Below are 12,262 nucleotides of genomic sequence, written 5' to 3'. Positions count from 1 at the left end.
GTTCTAATTGATTTTTTAAAATTCTTCGTAAAATGTGTCTACTCATTGGTGGTAAATGAGGACTCTCCACGAATAAATAATAAATTTAGAATGTCAGCATTTGAATAAATGTTAACGTTTGTTTTGAAGTTCCACTAAAAATTTCATAGCCATCTTCGCAAGAAATTATGCGATATCCGTTGACTGCACGAAAAACAGTAAATATCTTAAAAACCCGAAGAGATGGGTATAGGGAACCATTATACCATTCAAAAGAGAACAAAATTGTTCATTAGAATGCGCCAAAATATACAGGGTGTTTCATTTAAAAAAATAAGTATAAAGTTTGTAACGTTCACCACATTTCGTAAAGTTCTTTTTATAATTTATTTTCAATTGTATCGCGAAACGAGATTGTTTTGAGTTACCCTGTATACGAAAAATTTAGTTTAAGGATTCAGTATTTTAATTTAAATTGAAGACATCAACAGTAGGCAACCAAATGTTCATTAATATTTTGTAGACAATTTTTGTATTTACTTATCGTTTAATTTATCAGCTCCGATAAGAATTTATAAGAAAAAGGGAAAAGAACTAAACGGAAAAAAAAGCTACACGAATAATAAATATTTAGAACTATCATAATATTATAATTAAGTTTTCAAAAGATTTTCACTGAGTATTATTGAAAAATTCAAACCATATCTCTGTTCACAAAGCGACACCATCGGCCACTCCGATTTGAATAGCTGTCAATTTCGATTTTATAATTTCGTAGCGATTAGACCGTTTTAAGTTGCGGAACTTTTACAATAATTCTAAATATGGTTGTTTATGTAGGTACACTTTTGAATGCAGTTGTTGTCGTAATTTGGCTAAATGAGTTCCCGCTAGTTTTTTTGGTTTCTATTTAGGAGGGAAACGATGTTCGAGAAGCATTTTCTTGGGTGTGTGCTCAGCAACTCGTAGTCGAGGAAACTTATGTATCATTTTTCTACATTTTATTAATGCGTGTGTGTTCCATAGACTGGGATATTAGTAGAAAAGTGACTGTGACTGTGTCTCTGTTTTGTGGTGATAGTTTTCTGCCGTTTGTCTTGAAGACACAATCTCAGCTTTAGCTGGATCTAAGCAGTCTTCCTCCACGAGTTATATAACACCCATATTATTGATTTTCACATAAATCCAGGCTGCTTTTCCTTTTGGATCACTCTGGAAGCCGTCCTCCATCCGAGGCTTCTAATTGAAGGCCCCAAAGGATTTATTAGACTTTAACTTTTGCTAAGGCCGTGTTAAAGAGATTACTGCCATCCTCTGCATGGTTGTGACTGGTTTTCGTGGTGGCATAATCAACAAGACTCCTGTTAGTCTTCATCGCCTGTTGCTGGGTCTTGTGGTGATGTAACCAACTGCATCGCAGAAAAGTTGCTGTATAGTGGCCGCCTTGAAGTTATCTACATCCTGCTGTTATCAGATAAGCTACATATTGCCTATTATTCTTAACTATTAATAATAATATCTCTTGCTAACCCAAGCTACAATATACAGGGCTAACTTTAAACATTAAGTCATTGTGCGTCATTTACGCATTGTTTCATAGTACACTATACCTAACAATATTTAGTCAAATTTAGTATTAAGGTTTTTGTTTGTCGCTTACATCTATATATATCTTTTTCTTTTATTATAAAATTTCGGAAAAATTCCGAGTAATTTAATTATATTACATTAATTATTAATTATAAGATTTTACTAGTAAAAATTGTCCACCCAACGTGATCACGTGCGGTTTACATTCCGTATTTTATATTCAGGTCATTTATTTTGTTTTTGATATGATGTAAATATTCATTTTTTTATATACTTGTCTAGTACATTAAACTCACGTCACGGTTCCATTATTCTACCTTACCGTTTTACATAATTTGGTACATATATATATTTTTTACTATTCCTTAGAATTAGTAACCGAATTCTAAGCCACGTTTAACCCTAGGGTAAACGGTTACTGGCGCCCTCAACTTAATTAACTGGTCCAAACGTTACCACACTACCAGCTCCGGCTGTAGTTAGCCTAGGGGTTAATATTGCTCCTTTACCACCAAGGACCAATCACCATCAGGGAAGGGCACAGGTAGGTTCCCGGCCCTCACCAGGAAAAAGGAAGGTAGCAAGTTGACTAAATTCGGCATAAAATTTCTACCACCCTGTATGACATTAAGTCATTTTGAAATTTGGCAGGGAAGCTTAGAGTTTTAGTTATGCCCCTTATAAATTTTATCATTCTAACTTTGTTATTGTAAAATACACGTCTTTTTCAATTAGGCAGTGCTTTTTTAATTTTTTTAATTAAATATATTAAAAACGGTTAACTTTAAGAATAGGGAACCTGTATGAAAGTTCACCTAAAAATTGACGTAGAAGCCAAAATTGCAATAATATTCAGGGTGTTCCGTTTAAAATATCGAAGATAACGTCAACTTCCGGTATAATCGGAAGTGTTGGGCGGACGCCATTGTTTTAGTTGAGGGCATACCCGAAAACACTATTGCCCAAATTTTCAAAATTAAAATCGAAGTAGTCTCTGAAATATATCTAATGTCTCGTCACCGTGGGACGCCCTATATACAGTGGCGGCGCGTGAACATTGATTGAATGTGTTCTGCTTAGGATTGTTATACAGGGTGGGCCACCAGTAACGCCTCGGTCGCTAGTGACCAAACGGCAAATGTCACAGAAACCTGTTTAGGTGGGTATGTGTAGGTTGATTATGGCTACATTTTAAAAATATTTTGAGATATACAGGGTGTCTAGGAAAAGCGTACCATATCAAAGTTATGTTTTTTTTAAATGAAACACCCTGTATTTTTCTGCATTTTTGAAAGCACCGTAAAAAAATATGTGAACTTTATTAAAGGTTCTGCATACTTAGGACTTACAGTTTGTGAGATATTTCAATTTAAGTGAAAATGCAAGCATACCGTAAAAATTAAATATTAGCAATAAAAAAATAATTTTAAGGAAGCAGCTTTGGAGGGTCTATTTTAGATCCTTGAAGTTATAAATTGTTATATTTGTCGTCACTTAGTATTATACANAAAGACACATTTACAGCCTATCACATCTACTAGAGTAAGAACATTAAATTGAGCTAAGTCTAGCTTTTCAGATCTGATTTCAGACTTACATGCTAAGAGTACTCCGCCACCAGAAGAAAGTCCAGAATTGAGCAGTCTTCTGTCAGATCGATATACATTATATATATTCGGAAATAACTCACTATTATTCACACTGTCTTGTAACCAAGTTTCACTTAAACCAATAACATCAAATTCACCCTGAGAAACAGTGGAATAGAACTGCAGTACTTTAGTATTCAGGCCAGTTACACAATCCATTTATACAAAAATACAGATTTTTACAAGAACGATTTTTGAAATTAATACCTTTTTGAAATATCTATTCACGAATTACCTACTGACGGTATAAATAAATTGGAAAAAACTAAATATATTTTATTAAATTATTGAATATTGTTTAAAAACAAAAAAATCGTTTGTGAAGCTTACCAACGATTCAACAAATTTTAATCTTCCTCGCCGTTTTATGATTTTTTTATCTATTTTTATATATACGTACATATATTCCGGGAGTTATACGTGCAAATCCGAAATACGGGAACATACAGCTAATTGCCGGTACAATCACAGAAAATCCCGGTCATTCCCATGTGGCTAGATGTTCTTTTAATATGTCTTCAAGATCTGCACTAAAAATGAGTCCACGAAACACATCAGGGTTGTCCGAATTTTCTGTCTCATCATGTCCGCGAAGTGCTAATTCGAAAGCGCCGCAAAATTTTTTGCAATATTACATAATACATAACAATTTTTCGTTACCTGTTCATTGTGTTTCCGTATATTATCCCAATATGCAGAATCTAACTGACTTCTTATGCTTATTTTACATAATGACTTAAATGACTTAAATCTCTCACACTGTATATTGTCCATGCTTTATCCCCACCGAAAAGTAAGCACGGAAAACAAAACAGTGTATTTTTTATATCACACCCGCACACCCACTCTGCTTTTGTGTATACATTATTGTTAAATTGTCTTTTATAACTTTTACTTCGGCTTGTTCCACTAACTTCAATATTTAATTGTGGTGTTGGCCCACCTAATTCTTTTATTTTTAGTTTATCCTCATAAGGCAGAGAAGGCAGATAAAGTTTTTTGTAAAAACGAATCACTATTCATTTTAATAACTATAATGTCCCTAGACGCCTAAACGAAAATATTCACACGTGCCGCTTGCAGAAATAAACCACCACATCCCACGTACGAAATATTACTGCATTTACTGCAGCAGTGGCTGTCGTTGTTGCAGCCGCAGAAGCCCATATAAAAGTAATGTGAGTCACGACGTCACGAGCCTGATTAGCCAATAAAAACAAAGGACGCATCTAACTGTTCGCTGTGCACACATTTTGTATATGAGGTTGCATATATTAAGGAGCGTAGCTCGCGTCGTAATAAATAATAATATAAGCTCCTAGATTTATTTTAGTGCGAGTGCCTACATTTGGATTCTTTAAATATTTTATTGATATTTAATATGATTAAATACATAAAATTGTATGTGTTCTGCAGCTCCGCAGCTCTTATGGTAAAACCACCACTGCCTATATCTTTATAGCACTTTTTCGCTTGGCATGTTAACCCCTGAAAGTTAGAGAATATCCTTTCTTAAGATTTAAAAAACTGTAATGGGTTCCAGATTAAATTGAAGGAAAACTATTGGAAATTTCAAAGAAAATTCCGTATCTCCCAAACTGCAATCAGGAGCACTTTTTCGTTCGGTGTGCCACTTCCTGAGGGTTTAAAGAATATCCACATAAAATTTGAATGATTTGCAATGAGTTCCAGGGGGTGAAATTGAAGGAAAACTTGTTACGGTTTTATTTTGATGTTCCTAATAGATTTGGTCTGTATTGTTGACTTACCTCGTGTGTGGTTATTTCTGCTCGTCGCGCGTTTGAATATTTATTATTTGTTTATCGTAACCAGTTTCGACCTTACCGCTATTAATTAATTCGCGGCTAACATGGCTGTTAGTATGCAACCAGTTATATCTACTATTGAATATCACAATCGTGGTTTTATAGCTAAGGTATATTCCATTATACTTTGCTCTCTGAGTTTGTCTCTGGGTTTCTTTAATTCTTGGTTTTCCATTATCATGGTTTGTTAAAAAGTTCACAGGCGAATGTAAAAATAGGCAAACGTCTAAAAATGACAAATAAAAAATATAAATTCAATTTGCGCTGTCTCTTTCAAATACCTGCTCTTAGTAGTCCCAGCAGGGAGTGATAATAATGATCATGATCTTTACTCTCGTATTATTAATACCGGTCACTTATTTATATTATATAACTCCTGCCCTGTGTTCGATGCTATCAACATTGTGCGGTGTTTTAAGTGCTATGGATATCATCATACATCTCATTACTGTAAAAAATCGTTGGTCTGTCCTAAATGTGCTTGTAAGGTTTGTTCAGAGGTAGACTTTAAATGTATTAACTGCATGAATCTTAGAGACGAAATTGTTCAAATTGATTTTAATCACTCTGCCTGGGATCGACACTGCCCTGTAAATTATGCGAATTAAAAAAAGATACAGTAGGATCGATATAGCAACCAATAATTCATCCACAGACTTGTATTAGCCCTATAATTTTATCAATTGAGTCTGAACGTTCTAATTTGGCAATTGTAACAACTAAATCAAATGAAAACTGTGTAGTTATTTATTATCAAAATGTTAGAGGCCTAAACACTAAAATTCATGAAATATACAATGGCGCGATGGTTTTAGGTGATACTTACGATGTTTTTGCATTCTTGGAGACTTGGGGAGTGTTGGACTCTGAATTATTTAATCAGAATTTTTTTGTTTTGCATCATGATCGTAATTTTAAGGAAATGAATGTATCTCGAGGTGGCGGTGTACTTTTGGCCTGTAAGCATTTGGTTACAATTACTAATATTCCAATTGATAACAATGAATTTTTCATTCAGGTTCCTATGATAGACATCATTATTGCTAAAATCGGTAAAGGCCTCAACCATTGGTATATTATTTTAGTGTATATTCCCCCTAGAGTATCTAGTGAGCAACTAAACACTTTTATTGAGGGATAATTATGATAACGCTTTGTTAGGGGATTTTAATGCTCCTCAATTTTCAGTTGATGATAGTGACTTATAGCTTACCAGTTTGTCCGAGTTAGTTAATTTCTTTTCTCTGAAACAATTTAACAACATTTATAATGCTCACGAACGCATGCTTGATTTGGTATTTAGTACTTTAACCTGTTATGTCACTAAGTCACCGTCTTTCATTGTAGAGCAAGATATACATCATCCACCACTGGAGATGTAAATATTGGCCTAACACATAATGTTGAATTTTCTGATACAAAGAGTTACAATTTCAGAAAAGCAAATTTTATACAACTATATGACGAACTTCTATATACTGACTGGTCTGCTATTGATGAATGCAAAAATGTCGATGAGGCATGCGACTACTTTTATAAAATTTTGTATGAAATTTTTGATAGGACTGTACCACTTTCTTGTTTAAACAGTAAAAGAAATAAATATCCTCCGTGGTTTAATAGAAACATTATACGCGACATTAGGAGTAAAAATGGCATGCTTATCATAAATCGAAAGATCCGAACACACTTAGATTACATATTTAAAAATTTAAGATCAAAATGGAAGAAAGACATATCTGATGCATTTATGTCGGAGCCTAAGAGAGTCTGGTCATATACCGGATGATTATCAGTTTGATATTCGCGGCCTCGTATCTCTTTTATTTTAACAAATAGCTATAACAAACCTTATATATTTTTAAATCGCCGCTCTAACTCTATCAAATGACTTTATTAGATCGTCTCCATAGTAACATATGTCAAAATTGCTATAGTCAACTGTGTTTTTTCAAATGTCATACTATATATTTTTTATCAATTCTGTAAGATATTTTTCTGCGTTCAGCTATATAAGGAAGTTTATAGTTTCATTAGAAATATTGATAGAAAAACAGCAAAAATTATGAACCTTACTTTCAGTAGTTTTATATTCTGAAAAATGATAGCCAGCTACGGAAACAACTGAATTATGACATTTCTAAATAACGCCTTGTCAAAATAATTGACATTTTGTACCTATCTATTCTATCTATAATTCTATAACATGAATACTTACTGCAACCAAGAAAAATTAGATATGATTTTAATTTATGGAGAGTGCCGAAAGAACGCTAAAGCTGCAGGTATTTATACCAACATCGTTTTCCCCAGAGACAACTTCCATCAGCTAAAATATTCGGAAAGTTAGCCAGCAATTTGGGGGCAGATGGAAGTTTTCAAAAGAAAAGAAAAGAAGAGTTTGTAAACCCAGAAGGGCAAGAGATGAAGAACATTCAATAAAGATGTTAAATGGCTTGCTAGATCTCTGGATATCACTTCTATAGATTTCTTTCTTTAGCCATACCTAAAATCACCTTTGAATGATATTGACAACCTCAAAAACAGAATAAGAGTAGAATGTCGGAGATTAAATGAAGAAACAATAGAATGTGATTGTAGAGAGGGAGTGATAAACAGAGCTATTCTGTGTTTGGAAGCAAATGGAGGTCATTTTCAACATTTGAAATAAGTATTGTTTTAAATTGTTATATTATTATCGTATTAATAATAAAATATGTTACTTTAAAAAAGATAGTAACTTGTTTCCGCAGCTGGCTATCATTTTTTCAGAATAAAGCTACGAAGCTAAAGCTTAAATCTTTTTTGCTATTTTTTCTAGCAATATTTCTAATTAAACTATAGACTTCCTTACATAGCTGAACGTAGAAAAAATATATAGTGTGCTATTTGAACAAAAACAGTTGACTATAGCAATTTTGACATATGTTACCATGGAGACGATCTAATAATGTTATTTGATAGAGTTTGACCGGCGATTTAAAAATATATAGGGTTTGTTATAGCTATTTGTTAAAATAAAAGAGAAAGAGGGCCGCGAATACCAAACTGAATCACCCGGTATATCAAATAAACGTAAAACCAAATTTGTACCAAATTGCACGTTATACAATGATAACATTGTTTCTTTTTTCAAGAGGAATTTACAGTTTTCCGTTGCGACACTTATTTAGGAACACCCTGTATGTTCATCCCTAGTACTCCCCGCTATTAGTATATCATCTAAAAATACTACTACCTTCTCTAACCCTTGAAGGATTTGTTCACTGATTTTTTGAAATTTAGAAGGTGCACATGATAACCCATAAGGAAGTCTAGTATATTCAAAAAGATCTTTATGAGTACTTATAACCGTTAATTTGCGTGAATCTTTATCTAATAAAATTTGCTGATAAGCTTGTGATAAATCGAGCTTGGTAAATTCCAACCCCCCTTGCAATTGACTAAATAAATCTTCTATTCGTGGTAGTGGATAAGGATCAACCTTTAAACTTGGATTTATCGTTACCTTATAGTCACCACATATTCTAATGGTGCCATTCCGTTTAATAATTGGTACTATCGGAGTACCCCAGTCACTGTAGTCCACTGGTTGAATGATATTGGCATCTAACAGTCTCTGCAATTCCATTTCGACTTTGTTTTTAATTCCATACGGTACTGGACGTGCTTTAAAAAATTTTGGTACCACGTTTACTTCAGTAGCCAGATGTATGGTGCCTCCTCGCAACATCCCTAAGTCAGAAGAAAAAACATTTTTATAACGACTGGCCAAATTTTTAATAATAATGTCAACATTTTCTTGTTTGACGTTACTAACACCTGCCTTATTTTGCAAATTAATATTACTATTTGATTTATCATTGTTCTGAAGTGAATGTATACTTAACTCAAAATTGTAATAAAAATTCCGTCCCAATAAGGGCGGTCCACCCCTATCGATTACGTACACATCGATCATCCTGGTCACTCCACGATAGGTTATAAGAACTGTGATGTATCCCAATGGATGAATATTCGACCCTGTGTAGCTAATTAGTGTCCTATCCGTACTCTGTAACACATACATATTTAAGTATTGACTCCAATAACTAGTAGAAACTACTGATAAACTTGCCCCAGTATCTAATTCAAACGTAAATTGCTTATTATCTATAAAGACCTGAATTTCAATAGGAGTCTTTTCTTCTCCTAGATGATATAAACAATCAACATGTTCATCTAACGAAGGATGCTCTTCCAAAAAATTATGCTTGAAATTTTTACCTCTATTTTGTTTACAAACTACAGCTAAATGGCCCTTAATATTACAAATGTTGCATATATAATCTTTATATTTACAAGTATGAGAATAATGAGATCTCTTACCACAAACAGTACAAGTTTTCTTTTCGTTTATACCGAATGTGGAATCCAGGAATGCACTCGATGCACCTGTGCCTGCATAACCTCTTCGTCGGCCTAGTCGCTGGCTGTCATCTCTGCTCCGTGGTGGCTCCACCCCCTGTGGAACATTTCGCCTACCGCCACATGCGCCTACCGCTCCACGGCCACAATCCTGGTACCTACTTCCTTGCGCAGGACCTCGTCGATGGGAAACTCGATATACGGCATCTGCTTCTCTCTTGATCCCTCCAACCGAACTGCTCGTCGTTGGAATGTTGCCTTGGAAGTTTTTCTGCCCTGCTTCTTTTTTGCAAGCAATTGACACCGCTTTTTCGAATGTCAAGGTTTCATCTTCTTCGTGAAGTCTATCACGAACTGCACCTTTTGGAAAGCCTATTATAAATCTGTCCCTCAAAAACTCATCCAGCACATCAGCTTTGAATTTGCAGGGTGCTGCTAGGTTTCTCACTCTGGCTGCCCACTCACTTGCCGATTCATAAGAGTTTTTATACGCACTGTAGAACTTTTCGCGAACACCAAAGAATGTTTCTATCACTTTGAAATGTTCGTCTAGCTTGGAAGCGATATCGTCGTAAGGCACGTTTTCTGGTTTCTTTGGCACACACAAATCAGAGATTAACTGGTAGGACTCCTCATCGCAANATTTTTTTTTCAAAATATGTACTGAAATTTGAAATTTTTTCAACAAACATTTTAAAAAGTTACAGTATCAAAATTATTTCTTATTTTAAGTAGGAAGACTATTAGAGCATTTAAAAGTGTCTTTAATGCTTGAGTGATTTTAATGCTTTTTATCAAATGTACTTATTTTCTCATGGTGACAAAAAAAATTATCTACGTGAAAATTATTTTACAAAATCAATTTCTGAGTGATCTGTGTAGGGTGAGATTTGTTATGTAATTTTAAATTTAGCGGCGGCAGAATACCTAAAACAAATATTGAGTAGGTATGTATATAGTTGTAGAGCGTACAACTAGATGGCGCTTGCATCTTTTACCGGCTACAGGTAATTTAACTCACTGTATTACCGACAACTCCTAAAAAAGGAAAGCAATAGAAGTTGGAGAAAGTGTCAACAGTTAGCGCTGTTAATGACCACGAAATCTGTTCAAGTTTCCTATCTACAGTATCATTTATCTAGGGCCTAGTCGCTGGCTGTCATCTCTGCTCCGTGGTGGCTCCACCCCCTGTGGAACATTTCGCCTACCGTCACATGCGCCTACCGCTCCACGGCCACAATCCTGGTACCTCCTTCCTTGCGCAGGACCTCGTCGATGGGAAACTCGATATACGGCATCCGCTTCTCTCTTGATCCTTCCGACCGAGCTGCTCGCCGTTAGAATGTTACCTTGAATGTTTTTCTGCCCTGCTTCTTTTTTGCAAGCAATTGACACCGCTTTTTCGAATGTCAAGGTTTCATCTTCTTCGTGAAGTCTATCACGAACTGCACCTTTTGGAAAGCCTATTATAAATCTGTCCCTCAAAAACTCATCCAGCACATCAGCTTTGAATTTGCAGGGTGCTGCTAGGTTTCTCACTCTGGCTGCCCACTCACTTGCCGATTCATAAGAGTTTTTATACGCACTGTAGAACTTTTCGCGAACACCAAAGAATGTTTCTATCACTTTGAAATGTTCGTCTAGCTTGGAAGCGATATCGTCGTAAGGCACGTTTTCTGGTTTCTTTGGCACACACAAATCAGAGATTAACTGGTAGGACTCCTCATCGCAATTTGCTAACAGGATTCCGCGTCGCACATCGGCCTTTTCAGCGGCAATATTGTTAGCAATAAAATATTGCTGTAATTGAGACCGGTAAATGTTCCAGTTACACGTTCTATAACTGAATAATCGAACTTGGCCCATACCAGTTGCCATCTTGTCCACGTGGTCGACCGCACGATCTTTATTCACTGGCTAACTTTTTAATTCTCCGACACGAATTTTTATCCACCACTTTTACTTCGTCGCCAGTTTGTTCTGTCTTGAATAAAACACTGTCACACTGACTATTTAATATTCTTTATTAACGCTGCAATACTCTTAACTATATTTGTAATATCAATACATATTTATATACAAGGCACATACGATCTCTCTGCGGTGATCATGTCACACAATATATATACATGGACCTGCGCACATGCCTAACAGTACATGTAACTAAAAGTAACTAACTAAAATACCTAACAAATACCTAACAATTACAAAGAGTTTTGAATGTCTGCTGCAGATTTGTTTATGTTATGATGAAATATGATCATGTTACTCAAACATATAATGAACTCGGTTGGCTTAAGATTAGCAATTTGTATAAATATCATATGGCTATTTTTGTGAAAAAATTACTCAAAAACAATTTGCCGATTTATTTAAGGAATAAACTTTTTTATCGTAGTGACAGACATAATCTTAATCTAAGGCATGTCTATCTTCTTCAATTATCAAGATTTCGTACAGCTTTGTTTCAGAGATCTTACTCATTTAATGCTATAAGTATATATAACAACTTAAATGACACTTTTAAATATATGCTGTAAATAGCTTTCGGGAAAAATTTAAAAAGTATTTACTTTCCACACAATAATTTCGTCTTCATTAACATGTGTTTTGTAGGATTTTATTCTGTTTTATTTTTTAAATAATTTTATTCTACTTCACTTCTTTTAATGATTTTAAATAATATTTTTTATATATTTTATTCAATGTTTACTTTATATGTACAAATTTTTCTTGTAAACTTATTAAGGTTAAGTAGAGTAGCCATAGGCTAGTAATGAATTATTTAAAAAAAAGTCATTATTATTTATT

The sequence above is a fragment of the Anoplophora glabripennis genome, unplaced genomic scaffold (genome assembly GCF_000390285.2).
Source record: "Anoplophora glabripennis isolate ALB-LARVAE unplaced genomic scaffold, Agla_2.0 scaffold527, whole genome shotgun sequence".
Lineage (NCBI taxonomy): Eukaryota > Metazoa > Arthropoda > Insecta > Coleoptera > Cerambycidae > Anoplophora > Anoplophora glabripennis.
This window is presented reverse-complemented; position numbering follows the sequence as displayed.